Here is a 19,157-nt window from a genome sequence, read left to right as displayed (position 1 = left end):
ACAGTCGTTCATTCTGTGTCAACGCATGCCCCACTAACATACGTCCAGTCTTAGTTATCATGTTCATTGTTAGAAGCCCAGAGAATGCAACGTTCCTATTTATAGAATTATCGATACGTAGAAACAACCCTTTGTTTCGCACTCGTTCTATGTATTGAAGAATGTCTTTTGGTAATTGTAGAGAGTTTTGAAGGGGTATGTGTGTAATTATGAGACTTGTGTGTGTAATGTAGGGTTCGTTTGATTAGTGAGTAGGTGTTTTAATAATTTTAGGGTTCAGAGTGAAATAAAAAATCCGTAATAATATTATTACAAACGCAAAAGTCCGCCTATCGACCCAAAAATTTTTACGGATTTATTTTTGAAAACCCAGGCAAAAAAGACTTTGTTAAAAGTTACCTTACAACTTTTAGCAAATTAACCACCTCGGCCATAAGAAATAAAATATATATCCACAAGAATAGATTTAAGTGAGTTAGTAAGAATTCGTTACTTTTCCTACTAAATATTAATTCAAAAAGTTACTTGCGAAGTTTGATTTTAATAACTAAGAATAGAGTCAGTAAGATTATGGACATACCATCAAATCTCTGCAAAGGTATTTGTAAAGTAGTATAGTTGTATACCTTTCTCAAGACGGAACATGTCTTTACCACGTGCTACTTACTCACACTTCTAAACAAACAGTAGTGAACAAAACTGTCTTACAAACCTTACCCTAAACTTAGAACATTATTTATTAACCCCCTCCATAATTATGCCTACTTTCCCTTCACAATACGACAATTATGTCTCTAATAACATTCTGGATCGATAAGACGTGTAAAAGTAAATGCGGTGCGGCGTCCACGGCGTTATCAATTATTAAAGGTATATCGATTGGTCATTTGCTTTTAGCCTTACCTTTGTTAAGTTTGAGGTACACTTGGTCGTTGCTTTTTGTTGCGTTCTTTTAAAAGGATTATATTTTGTTTGATTATAAGTTGAAGTTGAGCTCTTAATTCCTCTTTTCTGCTTATTATTTTTCTGCATTAAAAGATTTGCGTGTTAATCAAAGAACACGAGGTTTATGATGAAAAATTTTGCTCTAGATTTTTGTATTTTGTAATATTGAACACTGGTTTAGTAGTTGAATATTATAATTTATCAGAATTAAATATTTTCTGTAATAAAATCTATTACCATGTTGACCAAAGGCTTTACTTTACGATTAATTTAAAATCTCACAAAGCGATGCGCATTATTTCAAATGGCCTCATCAAAAATTTCACAACACTTTATAATTTGACGTGAAGTAGATGCAGCAATAAAATCTACAACGGGTACATATCGACGGTCCCTACGTACAATAACCTAATTGGAAAACGCAAATTTTACAGGAGAGCGGTTTGAAGTTTCAAACACTTGTATCTCAAGTTCTATCAATCGCAGAGCTATGAAATTTTGCACGAAGTCTTTATTTGTTGTCTTTTATGAGAAAATAAAATAAAAACGTTAAAATATATTCATTTTATTTCAACTTACCTGACGATATTTTGATGGCTTTACCTTTATCTTTTACATTTTTCATTTTCTTTTTTGCGCGAGCGCAACAAGCCCGCATGTGGGAGTTACGGGGGAGGCGCGCGGGGGTGTTGTTGACTTGCCAATGTAAAAATTAAATGTCTTAACTCTCACTAGTGACATTTTACATTGGAAGTGTTGTAGTTCTGGGGTTTGTCGAGTGTTGATTTAGGGTAGAATTAAAGCATTTTTACTAATTTTTCTTTGATCAATCGAAAGTATATGACAACCGGAAGGTCACGGAAACAAAAAAGGCAAATCCCGTAAGTACCACTTGAGGGAATGTACGTAGGGACCGTCGATATACTCATTTAAGTGCATTCAGCCTTTAAATCAAAATAAACTATAGAAAAGAAGATAGGTATATAACAGTCTATAAGTTGGACAGCGTAAAAGTTATTCCCACAAAATCATTTTCAATCAATCAACTGTCACTGTAATTGTTACCTACTTATCTTTTTGGGGGAACGAACTCCAGCCATCATGTACTTACACTTTCGTATTATTTATTAATGTTGCCATCGATTTGGTAATTTTGTTCCTGTGTTCCTTTCCCGCGGGAGGGAACTGTAATTATAGGTAGTTTCGTTTAAAAGTTTTTAAAGTTCAATTGTGAGAAATTATTTATAACTAAGAAGGGAAGCCTTTAGTTACTTTAAATCAATATTTTATACCTTTTGTTGTGTAATTGATCTGAAATAGTTATTTGATTATTGATTTATTGTGATATTATTGTCGCACTAAACAACTTTTTTGTTTATAGCTTTTTTCTTATTAACATGGTAATTCGGTTATGTATTTTATGTATCGTAAAGCATCTTAGATATATTATCCTAAATATGTGATTATTCAGATAACTTTGAGACTATTGTAGTTTATTATCTAAACACATTTATAAAAAATATAATCTTGACGAATAATATTTTCGTTTAGATGACTACTGCAAGTTCTTTACCTATTCGATAAAGTCTCTTGACTCATAAATTCGAACATAAGTTATAAATTGTGCGTACAAAGTTCAAGAAAGCCCAGTGTGCAACCGACCAATTAGTAAATATTGATTCAGGGTTGCCAGGAGAAATCACAAAACAACAATTTAATATCCTAGACACACAATAATGTTTATATTTCTGACTGGTTTTCATGATATACAATTTTAGATCTTATTGCTTGGCTGCTATAGATTATTTTGGTATGAAAATAATAAACACTAGGTTTAATTTACGTAAGCTTTTAATGGCTTTTAAAATAATTACTTCAGTACTTACTTCTATTTCCGTATATTACATGGATTTGAGTATAATATTTTTATCAGATAAGCTTTACTTTCTTTTCAAAATGTACCGTAAAACGGGGTGAATAGAAACAATTTTCAACTTTGTCCTAAAAATTTGTAGCGAATAACTTGTTATTTTTATTGTTGGGTTATTTTATATCATGTCCGGCGCCACGAAGAAAGAGTTAAAACCATATTTGTCCAAAAATATGCATAATTTTACGATATTTCATTAAAAAAATGGTCAATTTCTATTCACCTAGCGATAGGGGTGAATCGAAACGACCAAAGGGGTGAATGGAAAAATTGTGTTTTAAAACGTTTTTTCAGTTAACAATATTGTATCTTTATAGATAAATATACACCTAAAGAGATAAACACTCAAACAACTCATTAGAAAAGAAATTCCACTTAAAATCCAAAGTTTTGAAAAAATTATATGGACCATTAAGGCATTCGAGGACGGTTGACTTTGATGCAATTTTTTGGGTATAAATATCAATTTAAACAATTATGACACCGCAGAGAAGTAATATCGACGTGTAATCATTTCAAATTTGAACTAAATTCTTCAACGAGGAGTACTCAAATATTAGCCTCGAAAACTTTCCAGATTTTTTTTCTATTCACCCCGCGAATTCTATTCACCCCGTTTTACGGTATAGTAGTTAATACATTTTTAAACTAAAAAGTGTTTACACAACACGTTAAACACATTCCAAATAATTATTTTTCAACCTGCCGCTGTTGTGTCCTTCTTATACACTTGTAATAGAAAATATGATTTTTAAAAGTAAATAATCCTATCATTTCATCAAACACCGATATAAACATCTAATACAATTTCTATTATCAAAAAAAAACCATTGTAAAACATGCTTTATCGTTCCATATTGTGAACTAACTGCCCAATAATAATTGTTAAAAGCGACCTCTATTGTTCGTTTTATTGTACTCAAACTTAATGTGAATATTGCGTGTGCGTCAAATGCAGCTTTGAAAAGAATCCACCTTTTGTGTGTGACAATTTTTTTTTATTATCTTTAATGTGATTTGGAAAAAATACCATAAAAAATTTACAAGAAAAAAGTCGAAAGTAAGCAAAAATGATTGCGTTTTTATTTGACCTTAGGTATTTCTCAACCAAACTGTAAATATTAAATAAAGTTAAAATAAATAAAATATGTTGGGAAAAGGTGCCCTGTGAATTGGCAACACCATTTTCTCCGTTGCGCGGGAAATGCGTCTCTACAGCAACTTTGTTTATTTTACTTTTCTAATCTTTCGCATTGTCATTATATGATGAAAAGAGATTTAAAACAGAATAATAATAATATTATGCTACTATTAATATAAAGCTCGTTGCGGATACTGCGCAAAATTATTTTTATGCTTCCAAAACCGATCATCCGTCCGTTCTTGTTCAAAATAAGTTCCATCAAAATGACGTCACATTTAAATTCAAGACATTAATAATCTATACCACAAATTCGATAAAACAAGCATTAAATCTGTCCGCGCAAAATCTACGATCGGATAGTGTCGCTGGCAAATCAAAAATAGAATCGTCATACTATTTTTTAAATCAAAAAAATTCGACACGCCGTAGCGGACATTAGTCGCATTGATGCGTCTATGAAAATAAATTGTTTATATGTGTATATGTAGAAGAAAATACGTAACGGTCAGTCAGTTGTCAGTTACTTGCGGTAAGGAGGGGCGAGCGGCGCGTCCTCGCTTTTATGAAATAAAATTGTTTTTCCCGCGTACTACGACGCAACACGTGGTACGGAAACTTTGCTTACAATTCGGCTGATTAGCAAAAGTTTGCGGAGAGTTTGCCGGCCGAAATACGTGTAGTGTGTGTTTCAATTTGTGGTGAAAAGTGCCATTTGTTTGATGTTTATCTGAACCGACCGGTGAGTAAACATCGTTATGGTAATTTTTATTGTTTAATTGTTTATTAAGTGATCACATTACGTTTGAGTGTTTGTTACGCGTTTTATGGGCGAATTAATTTTCAAATTGACGTAATTCTTGGTATTTTGGGCGGGTTTTATTCCTTTTTTATCGCGTAAACGGTGTTATAGGAACGTTACTTTTGGTGATAGACTTATATGAATGTGTTTATTGTAAATTAAGTTGGAAATTATTTAGATTTTAGACAAAAGAAATCGGTTTCTTACCGACGAATAGCGTCAAATATTTTTTAAGTAAAGTATCAGAAGTCCTATAAAAGTTTACAATATTCGAACCACTATTTAAAAAGTTGTCAATAAAAAACATGTAACGTTTTATCTTACAAAGTGTATATTCTATATATCTGTACAATATCATGAAACCATTAATTGCTATAACAATACTTATACCGAAGGACATGCCTATATTTTTATTTAGATCACAATATTGATTTTGTGACCCTCGGTCGTCCTTTAAATATAAAAAAGCTTATCTAATGTACTTACATAATTATAAAGGAGACCTTACACTACTATTATAATGATATTGTTTATTATAAACAAACTACAACGAGTGATATGTTTTTACTCGGTTACCATCCGATTCATATAAGGATACCGCAAGATAATATTTATTAATTGAGGGTAGTTAAACAAGGAATAGCATTTTTTACGACGAACAAAAATAGTAAGCATTTTCAAAACTTTCGCCAAAGTTCAATGAACTTTATTAACTACAAGCATCGCTTTTCATATCGTCCTAATCAAAAAAACATCTTGAAGAAAACAATCTATGTAATACTAAAAAAAGCAATTATAAATTAAAAATTATTGACCCGGACATTGTTTAGCATAGCATTATAAATACACACATATACACTAGCATTATAAAACAACCGTCAAAAATGTTAGCAGTCAATAAATCTTACAGAAATCTTTATTCTTTCTTTATTGGATATTTTAAACACTTATAAGAATGCAGCAGAACAAGAAAGGAACAAATATATCAAAACATGACAACTTGAAGTCATCCTACAGTACAGTAACCCCTTCGTTACAGAGTCAGAACCAATAATGAATAGGTCAACTGAATCGATAAAATTCTCGAAGGTGTGCGATATGTCTACAAGCCCGCACTTCGACGAACTAAAATATGACTTTATCCTTTCTTTACCTACGATTTACTGAGGTTTTAAAATAAAGCCAAAGTACAAACTCCGTTTGACCTTGCTTTATTCCCAATAATATTAGAATCGTCATTTATTCTTAACTGATGCATATACTTTAATACTATTGTTATAATTTTTTTTATTTTATGACCTTTAAGTTACATATGTACCTACTTTTTAAAGAAAAATTTCTATAATTAGAGCACGATGTACTCAATTTCTTATTCCTTCATCGTTCGAGTGGAGACGCTGCATTGAGACAATTATAGGTATAAAAGTAATAAATTGTCTTTTAATGTAAAACTAGTAAAAAACAGACACATTCCTCTATTACAAAAATTGAACTATGCTGTACATAAAAATATGTTCATTCTTTACTTCCAGACCAGTTTTTCTATAAAAAATAATAAGAAACACACATCGTTAATCGCCTAACAACATTCTTCGTCGCAAAATCTATCATGAGATTTAGTTTGTCATAAACTTTAGTCACCATCTTGTAAACTAAAGCTCTAATTCCGTCACATGACTCTAAAGTTTGCTTTAAAAACTGTTAGGACTTATTCACAACAGTCTGTTTAAATCTATAGCTGGAAAAGGCAAAGGCTTAAACTGTAACTAAATATTTGTCCCGGATATGATTCAAACTCACTACACGCGGCGCAATGGTTGTTGCAGCGAGCTGACCACGTTGACCACTGCGCAAAACGTGTAGTGAAAATGATAAAAAACCTCAACTGTATGAAACCATCATTTTTAATGTAGGAAAAAATAATAGAAAATTAAACTTAACTTGTTTAATATGAAAATACGAGTACAGTATTTACTAACAAAGTAATGTTTCATCTAACCGCGTATGCGCAGATGTCTTTTAGTACAGTAATACTTTTCCAAGTAACATTGCGGTTACCACTTCAAACATTAACAAACGCTGTATAAGATTGACATGATGTCATCAGACTGATAAAATGAATATGAAATTAGTAAGAAAATAGATGATTATTTGACTTTCATGAGCTTAAGTTAGTGTTATGATTTAGGTACTACTATTATTTGCAGGTAAGCTTTAGATGACAAACGATGGAAAATGATGAATGTGCTCTTTGCCCAACAATAGGACAAATATAAACTTAACATGTTATAGTGAAATTATGTATTATAATAAAATCGAAGAGTTTTCAATTAATTTGTACTGACGTGAACACTCTCTTAGAATTAGCAATTAGCATAGTTGGCGTAATTAACAAGAATGCGACTAATGTGCAGCCCATATCTTTAGACGAGTCACATACAAACTTCTTCGCTATAGAAATAATATTACAACAAGAATGATCTAGCATTTTACTTAAATATTTCTAAGCAAGAAGTTTTGTTCGTCAACGGTTTTACTGAGAAATTGCATAGATGTTGTGATGATTCACCTTAATATGCTGGATGCAAAATCAATGGTTAAATATTTTGTAGTGATAGACATTTAAATAGACCTTACGACTCTTCATTCGTATTTATAATATTATAATTTTATAAGCGAAGTTTTACTTTCCTGAAATTACATGGTACAAAAGAATATGCTATCCACCCAATAACAAGTTCGCAAATGATTTGTGAAATCAAAAATAGCTTTTAGAAAATAAAAACACAAATCATAGTCTTCATAGAAATGCACTCGTACAAGTATCAACAAATTAAAACATTAATCTACAATTTTTTGTCCCAATGTCACTGTGAAAGTGCGATTGTGAATGTGACTTTATCATTTTTATTGCCGGCCGTTAGTCATCGAATCATTACGGGAGTGCGAGGCATTCTTTATACGATTACTGCCCAACCATTTGCCAATATCAACCAACTAAACGGAAACTGTTTAAAACGTAAACTTTTTATTTTAAGTCTGTCCAAAATTGCCTTTTTATTGGTCGGTTTTCCGGCTTTAAATGTGTATATATTTTATTCAACTAAACAGCTCAAATTTCACTTTCGCTGTTTTGTGTTTACAAAAATGTTCAGATACATCTTCGTCTAAACAATCCCACACTAATCGTCTATCTTGTGTCGTGGGAGCTACAACTAATACAACAACAAGCATTTCACCGTGCAAACATTTATCTATTTATCACAAAAGCTGATCGTTGAATGACCTTCAAACATAGTAAGCTGGATCCGTAACTAAACTTTGGTTTAAACGCATAACCATTGTTAAATTATTAAAATCGAATAAATTAATATTTGACTTCCTAGGCCTCCATCCTCTAAGCGTATTAACTTAAGTATTTTTTTACAATGACTATACATTTTGTGTCACGAGAACTTAAACAAACATACAAACAACCCGTTACAATTATTCGTAGATCACACCAATATTTGCTGCGACTCAGATTTACGCTTACTACTTCTGCACATAGTAGCGTTGTTGCTACGCTCCGAGAGTCGTTTACCCAACAACCGATTACCAACTCTTTCGCAAATAATTCCCAATATTTAACACTCAATAACCCAAAAATATAGCACAATATATCCGTTGTGTGTCCAGCAACAATCGTGTACGGTCCATTAGTGCAGGCCGCTCGACCCTGGGTTATCGCCGCTCGTCGCATAGGTCAACGCATTTCTGCCCGGCTATCTTTATCATTCTTTGATCGTTATATTATATAATACGTGTTGTGTTCGTGTATTACGCTGGTTATATGTTAGGGTAGGTAGAGTTTTGAGCCTGTTTTAACTGTTTTTTTTTTACATCATGCTACTTTTCACTTGTGTTTTGTCCGTAATCAACAAATAACATAAAAAAGTTGTCTTCTATTTTTTCATATTTCTATTAATCTTGTACGGTATGGGCATTCAACCATTAGGAAAACTCGCGAATACCTGATGTAAATAAGTAAGGTTATACCAATATATATGTACATCATAACTCAGCTATTTCATTGACTTCAAATTTATAACGTAGTAGGAAGCTCTTCCAGATGGAAAAGAATTAACATAACTAAATAAGGTTCAATTTATTGATAAGGATTTAAAAAAATGCTTAATTTTATAAAAAAATTAATGATGCTTTTTATATTATAATAAGAATGAAAACACATTCATTTTGTTGAAATATTTTATTATTGAAATATTTTACGCACGCATTTCTTATTTTGTTATACAATATTGTTTGAATATTTTAAACAATTCTAATAATTCGTTGGTTTAATGATACATGCTAACCATTTATCAAACAACTCATGAAAACAATGAAACTATTATGACAGAAAAATTATAACATATTAGAAATACACAAAAATTCTAAAAACCAATTCAAGAAACACGCAAAGAATTCTATACAATACAATAAAATACTTGTGGCTACATTAAAAACAAAGAAAGCATTATGATATTAGTTTAAAAAGCACCTGCTTCAATAATTTCGTGAATATATTGTTTGAGAATACAAAATATAGTTGAAATCTTCACGAAATAATCGAAATAATTTGAGTTGCATTTAATTGAAACGGATTGAAGTGATCAGTTTTGGATCGGAGCCAAGTCTTCGTTGTTGACTTAAAGTGTGAATGCTCTTTGAAGGACAAATTCAACGTGTGGTCTCGTTTTAATATAAAGAAAAGGAAAGTAATATGATTATGCAAGGGTAATAAGATTATAACACTGTAAATATACAGAGGTGACATGAAAGTTTTTTGACTTTAGTAGCTTATTTCACAAGATCAATGATTGCGGCGGGAAAATCGCAATCTTTATATAATTCATGCATTATTATATTTAATGGGTTTAATAATGGTTGACAGGTAGGTAGGTAAGTTTTAAGCATTTAATAACCGTAGGTAAGTTTGTGTAAGATATAAGATTTTAAATCGCAAACAGCTACAGAATATATTGGAAATTACGAAATATTGTGCTAAGATCCCTTCAACTAACGCATACTGAAGAAATGTTCTTCCCCAACAGTGAGCTAATAATGATTTTTATACCTCTATTATACAACCAAACTGCACAACGACATATCACACGATGTAATTGACCGAAAGTTGGCAACTACACGAATTTCATTTAACATATTAATCTCAACAAATTACCGTTTGACTAACCCAGTTTCACGATTACGATGTTTACTTCAATGTTCAAAAAACAAAGATTCGTAATGCATATGCAAGAAGAAAATAATACACGAACGTAGGCGGCCTCGAATGTAGTGAAATTATTTTGGTCGTGCAGTACCGAGTGCACGGGCTGTCACCAACTGATTATATGAAAACAACAGACATTTTTTTGGCACATGTGTTTTAACGCAAGATTTGCAGTAATCCGGTGAATAATAAAATTACATATTTCTTTTCAGCTTTTAGTTTCTAGATGTTTAAGAATGAACAAGGCCGGGCTTCATTACTTCTGGATAAGCATCAGGTTTTGACTGCCACGCCACTACCACTACAGTGGGAGGTCGTGGGTTATTTTCTACACAGATAATAGGCCGTTGTCTGCCACTTATTCATAAGCTGTAATTCTGGAGTTAAGGGTGTCTATTAACTACTATGTTATCGCGTAATCTTTAGTTTGATTTCGGGGTGTATATTTAGATATTTGATCGCTAAGTTTTCATCTAACTTCAGAGTAGATTATATTTTTAATATCCTGATGTCTTCAAATGTCGCTTTTTAACCATTTTTATAAAAGAAGATCCCACAAAAACATTTCATGTTAAATGTTGCCAAGACGAGACCATATAGCTCGCACTGTCAAAAAGTAATCAGATCCCGTGTAGAGCCAAGTTTCTAACCCTACATGCCCAGACCTAAATCGATAAGCCCTAATTTCACACTCAAGTTACGGGGAAATTCTACAGCCATAGCTCGTACTGCGTTGTTCGTAGCGCGTAGCAGAGTTTTTACGCTATAATCTCGTAGGCGTGCAAACCTTGGACGTAACTGGCGAGATGGCCGCACGGAAAGAGTTTAGAAGATTGAATAGATTTTTAAGCTCAAGCCCATATGACGAATAGCAAAAAGTCCGTGCGGCCGACTCGCCAGTTACGTCCAAGGTTTGCACGCCTACGAGATTATAGCGTAAAAACTCTGCTACGCGCTACGAACAACGCAGTACGAGCTATGGCTGTAGAATTTCCCCGTAACTTGAGTGTGAAATTAGGGCTTATCGATTTAGGTCTGGGCATGTAGGGTTAGAAACTTGGCTCTACACGGGATCTGATTACTTTTTGACAGTGCGAGCTATATGGTCTCGTCTTGGCAACATTTAACATGAAATGTTTTTGTGGGATTTCATTTCTTTTTGTAGGTTGCTTATGATAGAAAGAAAAAATGAGCGACAAAAAAATACTTGTATTTGTAAAACTTATTACTTAATACTATACTTACGATGCTTATGTTCAAAAGTATAGGTTGATTAATAATAAACACTTACCGAAGTGAAGTGTAGTAATATTATTCATATCTAAGTACTTATGGGTAGGATAATGTTTTGATTTGATGAAAAGTTTGTGTTCTATGTACTTGTGTATAATTTTCAGATCTCAAGCAGGAAATAGGGAATTAAGTTTCCCTATTTCAGATTTTTACCCCTCCGCGGCCGCATTCAGACCTCTAGCGTCAAAAGTTGCGGAAGTCTCGAACAAACTTTCACCCCTTAGTTTAAGGGGTTGGGGGGTAAAAGTTCCAAGTTTTAGGATTTTTTTGTTGTTTGGGTACTAATACTAGCTTACATACCAAATTTCAGTTTTCTAGGACTTCAGGAAGTACCTTAAGAATTTTGTTGATCATCAGTGAGTGAGTGACGAAATCGGGGTATTTTAGATATCAATAAAATCTAAAGTATAAGAGCTATGCAATTGAAACTTTAGAGGTTTATTAAGTCTACCACTGACATTATATCCTGAAAATTTTGTTTATCTGGTATAACCCAAACTCAAGTTATGAAGGTTCAAAAATACGACGAAGCGCTTCGAGAAAAGGTAGGTAGTGCCCTTGCGCTTGCGCTTCGCTTGGCTCGTCTTGGCGGGGGCACTACCGTGCCCCCAGATATTCTCAGTAGTCTGGATTAATTAACAACAGAAAAAAAAACAGTTTTCAGAATCATTCCCGTAGGCATTCTTTTAAACAATAAAAAACTGGCAAATTATATTTAAAACGATACTAAATCTATCATATCACATTTACAAAACCATTCAAATCTAATTTTATTGCAATAGGAATGTCGTAGTACAGTCGGATACATTTTTTGTTGTTTTAAATGTACGTGGGGGCTTGGCACCTGCGCCTATGAAAAGCATTTACGTCAAACAAAGCTATTTTTTCATATTCCCGTTATAAAAATATATTTGTTGTTTATTGGATACAAATTTAGATGCATTGTTTGGTTTGAAATATTTTGAGTGGGATGCTTTGCTTGGACTGCTTTTGATTGATATGTGAATGAGTGACTGGTCTGCATGACTTGAAGAGTTCTTTGAACACTGCTAAGTATCGTTATGAGTTCGTTTGGTGATATAGTTGGAATAATGTCTTGTTTTAATGGCTACGGTAATTAATGTTATACACAAAATCAAATAAAGTCATGATGCCTATACTTTGTAGATATATCTGACCAATTACATACATGCATATATATTTTTTATATTGAATAAATACGGGTTCTGCGTCGTCTGTACATCTTTGATTCAACTGTTGCCAAGTGTCTTTCAAACGAAGACTGATTCTTTCAAATGAATATTACGTTTACAAAGTTCTTTGTCTCATAAGCTCAGAACATTTTCGGTCTCTCTATATAAATATTTGTAAAGATGGGAGTAGGGCCGAGAATGCTACATTATAGCCTAAACCAGTCACAGGTACGATCAAAATCAAGCATACAACTAACCTATACATCTTATTCGAATTATGTAACAAATGTATTATCAGTAGGAAGAACAAGTATCGACTATGATTTATACGACAGCAGAATATTGTAACAAATATAAATCATGAACATTTGTAATATAGGTTATAAATCTAATTCGGGAGTGACATTCCTTTCGACGCTAAATAAATGAGCTGATAGATAGGAAAGAACGTTAAGCGATACACTGTGAGGTGAGGGTACGAATGGGAGGCTTATTTAAACAGATGTGATGTAAAGTAATTTTGGTGGACTATCTAAGTGATTTTACTCAATGTCTTTGTAACCAAAATATTGGGTGGTGAGGTCGTTCCAAATCTGTTGGAATGTAAGTAAAGTAACCTGAATATTTGTAATGCTTTTGGTATATAGCAATAAACTTGGTCCTGACTAAATAGGGCCACCAACACATGTGTAGTGCAGTCATCTGCACAATCAATTTGTGTATAACAAGCGAAAAGTCACGGAAATATTTTTTACCTAGTATAATAATATTTTTCATTTGTATTTGAAATCAAGTGATCATCCAACTAATATTTAGGTAGCACCTTAAAATAAACAGTATCTGCGATTGATCTATTCAGTAAAACAGAATGAACCAGTCAATAGAAGTGACTTATGTTACCCATACACAGAAAAAAACAACGATGCATTTAATTGCATCGACTCGATCAATACAACTGGCGTGTATCTTGCCACACGGTGACGCCAAGCAATAAAACTCCAAGCGTCTCTGGAGACCTAGTACTGTACGGGGAAATTAATCAAGACCCGCAAAGGAACCATACAAACGTACTGTTCTAACTTCCTTTCTCTCTTAACGAATGGTAAAATGAAAGAACTAGCTATTCTGTGTGTATGGTGATGACTTTGAATATATTTAAATGGTTTTCATTCAAATTAATTATTCAAATGGTAGTTTCAAAATAGGCAGGTATCCTACAGGATGACCTGGTATGGTTCGCTGGAGTACGTTAGATGAGGGTGGTTCAAGACCGGACGTCGCGCTGTGATCTGAGGGAGGTTTAAGTCAGTGGAAGTATTTTTGACTTTAGTGATAATAATTGTTTTAGTGTTTCTGTAGCTTATCAGTTTGTGCCCGAAACTTGATTGGACCTGATGTCTTGGGTTCGATTACTGAGTTAGTAATTTCTGTTACATTTACTTCTTAAAACTTACCTACATTTATCGTTAAAAGAGTAGCAACAATCTGAAATACTCCGATTTTGAATAACATAAACATTTGCCTTAACAATTACCAAAATGCGGCACCAATTATAATTTTGTAAAGCATCTGTGTGTATTTAGGAAAATATAAAGGTTAAGCCGTATGAACGGTTATCTCGTTACAGAATGGAAGGTAAAGTCTGCCTAATTGGGACCTGGTCTAAAGCCAGGACTACAAAATAAGTGTAGTATTTATCCCAGAACGTTTTGCTGAATAACTCTTGTAGATATTCGACTAATTGAGTGTAACTTTTTATATTGTTTCTGTCGTGAGGATATTGTGATGTTGTCAAACTTCTTCAAACTATAATATACAAAGTTATTAATATGGTTTATTGTTTCATTGGAGTGAACCGAGTGCACATAATGACACTTACAAGGTTGCCTTCAAGTTTTTTGATACATTCACATTTCAGCTGTTTCAAATCATACGGCCTTTTTAAAACTGAACTACTTAGCGAGTTTTATCATGTTTGAAACACAATCACTTATCTGAAATGATGAAATGAATTAAAATTCAATTTAAATTTGCCATGATCAAGTAAATTTGTGCTTACATTCAAAGCTTTGGCTATAAAATTTAACGAATATTACTTATTAATCTAAAACTATAACTAAAACATTTCACAAAATACATTGAGTTACCGAAATTTTGGGTAAGTATATATTTTGGATCGACTCCAAAACAATTAGTGCAGTTAGTGTACTGCAATGAGGGCTGTCAAATGCCCTGGATTTTGCTTCGACACACAGATTTATAGTTTTTCGAAAATTGGCTAAAGCGAGTCTTGCCAACAATAATTGGGTTAATTGATTAGCAATGGATTTGAAACTCTTGTAAGGCCAATATATTTCATTTCCAATATCAAAAATCTGCCAGATAAATAGTAAACCTATGCTCAAAAATACTTCAATAATGATTCTGCTCTTTTCTTCACAGAGAACAAACAATACTCTTTCACACAACACTTTTGTTGTGACACACAACATTATGTATTAAATTATTGACAATTATTGTACCTACCTTTCAGATAGGGTAAGGCCTCGTAAACTTACGCCTTCTTCTTTTTCTTGTTCTTATCCCACGTTACGCGGGGTCGGGTGGATAAATTTTGCCCCCAAATTCATGCTTTGAAAAATTTTGGCTTATGTGCTTTTACAACCAGCCGCCTGCCTGAAGTAAGCCGTCTTGGGAATAATTCAAACTGCCATAAATTATTGTAAATGAAATCGCATAAACAGGAACCAAGCAAGTTCCGAAACCTATATTCACAAAACCTGCCATCCCTAAGAGTCCAACGGCTTGGCGAATTGAGGGAAACGCCTCTAAATGCATTTAGTGCAGTCTAGTTGAGCATTTTAACACTTGATTTAACTACAGGCTTATTATTGTTGTGGCCGGAATAAACACGCCCATGCATTTTCAGTGGGTGTATATTATGAGAGCAAAAACTGTCGCGTTCGCTGCGGTTTTTCCGGTAAATTTATATTGAAATGGATTTTATATTGCTGGTATTTGATGTTGTATGTTCGTATTTTGTCAAAAGGTTTTACTGCTTACTAAAGAATTAATTAATGTTTTGCTACTGTTGAACCGTAAATATGTACCATGTATGTAATTTTATTATAATGCAGTATTACTACGAAACCAATAAAATACCAAATAGTATTATCGCATTTGATGTTAAAACATAGTTGTTTTATACTTATAATATACAATATTGTTCAGTCCTACTGATGATCATTTTAAACATAAAAATATATAAATAGCACGATGCATGCTACCTTTAAGTATGTTGTTTTAGCGAGTAACTATTTAATTTCAGCAAGTTAGTAAGAATTGTTCTAACTGATGACTTTAAGCAGAGTCACTTATATACCCACAAAACGCTGCACTTTTCCTTTGAATGTGACGAATTAAAGGCCTCTCTCAAAGATGGATTTAAAGGCTTCTGTAAGTATCCAATAAAAATGGCAATATTGCTTCAGTAGACGATCTGCGGCGTTAATCGGTGCTTACAATCACAGAATGTCGTGATAATAACGTTTCTATTCCCCTAAGCGATTGATGTATTATTTCTATTAACCTCTTGGTTTAAGCTGAATGTACAGCGAGTTCGTGTAATAGTTCTTAGGGGACATATTCTGAGTCACGGAAAACTGTCCACACTTACCAAGCTCCGGTTTGAATGGTTTAATGTACTGTTTTAGCTAATGGCGGTGATGTTTTGGTCGGAATGGAATGTTTTCAATATGAGCGGAGCTTTCCGTAGTTTTGCGTCTTCGTTATCGGCAATTGCGTTTAGATTTTTATTGCCAATTTCAGCCTCAATCAGTATTGACTGGATATGAAAATATAAATATCCCTGGTGTCTAAATATTAGTCTAAATAATATTAGTTTATACAAAAAACTACGTTCCATACAAATAAAGATATGATATTTGATACACATACAAAATCCAAGAATATAACTAATGTAAAGAAAAGGTAGGTCAGTATTCAAAAGAAAAAGACAATGACGTCATGTAACGTCCTAAAAAGCACAATTATTACGATAATGAGAACGTCAACGACAGACCACCGAAGTGACATAGAACAAAAACAAACCAGTTCCCGAAGAAATAATGTTTTGTAACATCTTAAACATGTCGACGCGTACATAGTTACGATCTTTCACTACTTTTACAAATAAACTGATCTCTGCGAATTTTATTATAGATTCTTCGAATGTCTGCCAGCAAGAATGTGAGATTACAAGTCGAATAAAATTGTTCGGCTAGTTTTATTTTCATTGTACATCCTCGTTAGAAACGCGAGTGTATTTTTCTAGAATCACGAATGTTTTCCTGGAAGCTTGAACAGATGTTAACATGCACTGATATTTTATTATCATTTTGATAGTTTATGTATTTCTATCGCTAGTATATTTATCCTGAAATGTAACTGAGGGACAAAGCAATGAAATGCATTGCAACGTCTGTGAAAAGTGCAAGCCTTTCAAATATTGTGCCCTCTCTATGTTTCGTCCCTAAAGGTCTTCTCAAATTCTGGTTGAATGCACCTATGGAAAAAATGGAAGATTATTGTTCTAATCGCGTTTGTCGCGATTCCAGCACTGTGTGGTATAGTTTTCGATGTTAATATAGAACATAATAATATATTTTTTAAAGAGAAGAGAGAGGAATCGAAGTTGCCAAGAACAATGAAAAGCCTGCGTTTTCTTTACTTCTCCACATTTATAGTTGTTAATTCCTAACCAAACTCCCTGACATCATTTACTTATATCCTTTCAAACTTTGTTAGCACAAATACTTAGCTATAGAGTTCTAGTTGCAGATATTATGAAATTAATATGCATACGATTGAATATAATATTATGAATGGACGAGTTGTATCAGTTGGCAAGTAGCCTATTATTTATAATATTACAGGTTTGTATTCCGTGCTCAATCATTTATAGATTGCAGCTTATGAATTGTTGTGCTGATATTTTGAAACTATTCGGTGACAAAATTTAATTTGATATGTGAAATTAATGTGCCTGAATTCCAACGAATATTTATTGTTATTTTAAATTTTAGAAAGCTTTGATATAAAATATTAATTAAGTGCCAATGTTGCAGAGCCCTTTTGTACGCTATAGCAGATTTTGGGTCAATAAAATGTTTCACTGAATAAAAAACATTACTTTATATACTACCATATAAATACAAAAAAAAATATCCTTGTCAGAGAAAAACAAGGTTTACAGTCGTCCATAGAATAATAAACTTTAAAATAAACTTGTACTAAATCTATACTTTAATATCTGTCGAAGGAATATGTCTTTCATTAGCATATTAAAATGCCCATAAAACTTTATTATAGACAATCTTGGATTAGATATTATTTAATGCGTCCGTCCTTTCATTTTTCATCAGTTTAATTAATTATGGAAATAGTGGTTAATGATTAATGCTCTATACACTGAATCTGCAATAATGTTTTTTTTGTTTGTCTGTTTGTTTGTTTGTAATAGGAGGTTACGTTAAAAATTGTTGAACCGATTTGGGCTGAGTGTGACAATACGTTATTTAAAAATATGGTTATAATAAATTTTATTAACAAAAAAGGAAAACAAAGTGGGTAGGCCCTCGGTTATAAGCTAATTAGCATTAGATATAAGTATTATTTTACGATTATTTCGACAAATTAAAAATATAGCAAGCTTATTTCATGTTAAAGGTAAACAAAACAGAAGATTTTATATTTTTCAGAACTTTCAAAAGTAAGGTAGTTTCCTTCTAGTTCATAAACTTGAGTATTTCAGAGAATTTCAGTTTACATACGAGTTACTTAACTACACATACTTCTACGTATATTCTGGTAAACTTTCCTACACACAGTTTATTGACCTTATCTCGAGGTAATATTTACTAAAATTCTCAAAATTATGTAAACTTTTACCTACTCACTTACTCTACGGGAGTCTGGGAATATAGTGTCAAGTTTACGGTCTTGCTTTCAGTCCAAAAGTACATAGAGAACTTAAATATTTCTTATTTTAGCATGTTTTTATACATCATAAGATGTCTCAAGCTCGTAGGTAAGTTTCGAATTCTTTTTAGAGCCCGTTAATTCAAAAACTGGCAAGATAGGGAACCAATCATAGAAAAATCGGATATTTTTTTCCTGAATCACTGCTTCGTTTTGTTACCTCAGACATGTTAATAAAATAACCAAACTTTTAAAAGAGTTACAAAGAGAGTATACCCTACTTTAACTAGTGACGCCATATTGAAACTAAAGGCCAGTTTAACAACTTGTAAATATAAAGTTAATGTAACAGAAAATATATTAAAAAATGTATATTATAATATTATACCTTTTAAGTTAAGCAGTACTTATTCAAAAGTGGTGAATCCGGCCATAAAGGTATATAAAATTGATACAAAACTTCTAAACCACGAAACAATCTATTTCAATCCCAATAATATTCATTGATTCGCTAAAATGAAACGTTGATTCGGTGCATTGACCTGTTCTATTCCGAACTGCTATTAATTACCACCTTATATTTATTGTGGAACGTTCAGTTC

At 32.6% G+C, this 19,157-nt stretch overlaps 1 protein-coding gene across 2 annotated transcripts in view; it reads left to right on the top strand.

Annotated features, from left to right (window-relative positions):
- Positions 1–4,536: 4,536 nt before the first annotated feature.
- LOC142975609 (CUGBP Elav-like family member 1) overlaps positions 4,537–19,157 on the top strand; it is a 425,650-nt gene continuing 411,029 nt past the window's right edge. For both annotated transcript variants that reach the window (XM_076118565.1, XM_076118559.1), the window contains exon 1: positions 4,537–4,758. The gene's annotated coding sequence lies outside the window, so the exon portion shown is untranslated. The remainder of the gene's footprint in view (positions 4,759–19,157) is intronic.

The sequence above is a fragment of the Anticarsia gemmatalis genome, chromosome 9 (assembly GCF_050436995.1).
Source record: "Anticarsia gemmatalis isolate Benzon Research Colony breed Stoneville strain chromosome 9, ilAntGemm2 primary, whole genome shotgun sequence".
NCBI classification, from domain to species: Eukaryota; Metazoa; Arthropoda; class Insecta; order Lepidoptera; family Erebidae; genus Anticarsia; species Anticarsia gemmatalis.
This window is presented reverse-complemented; position numbering and strand designations above follow the sequence as displayed.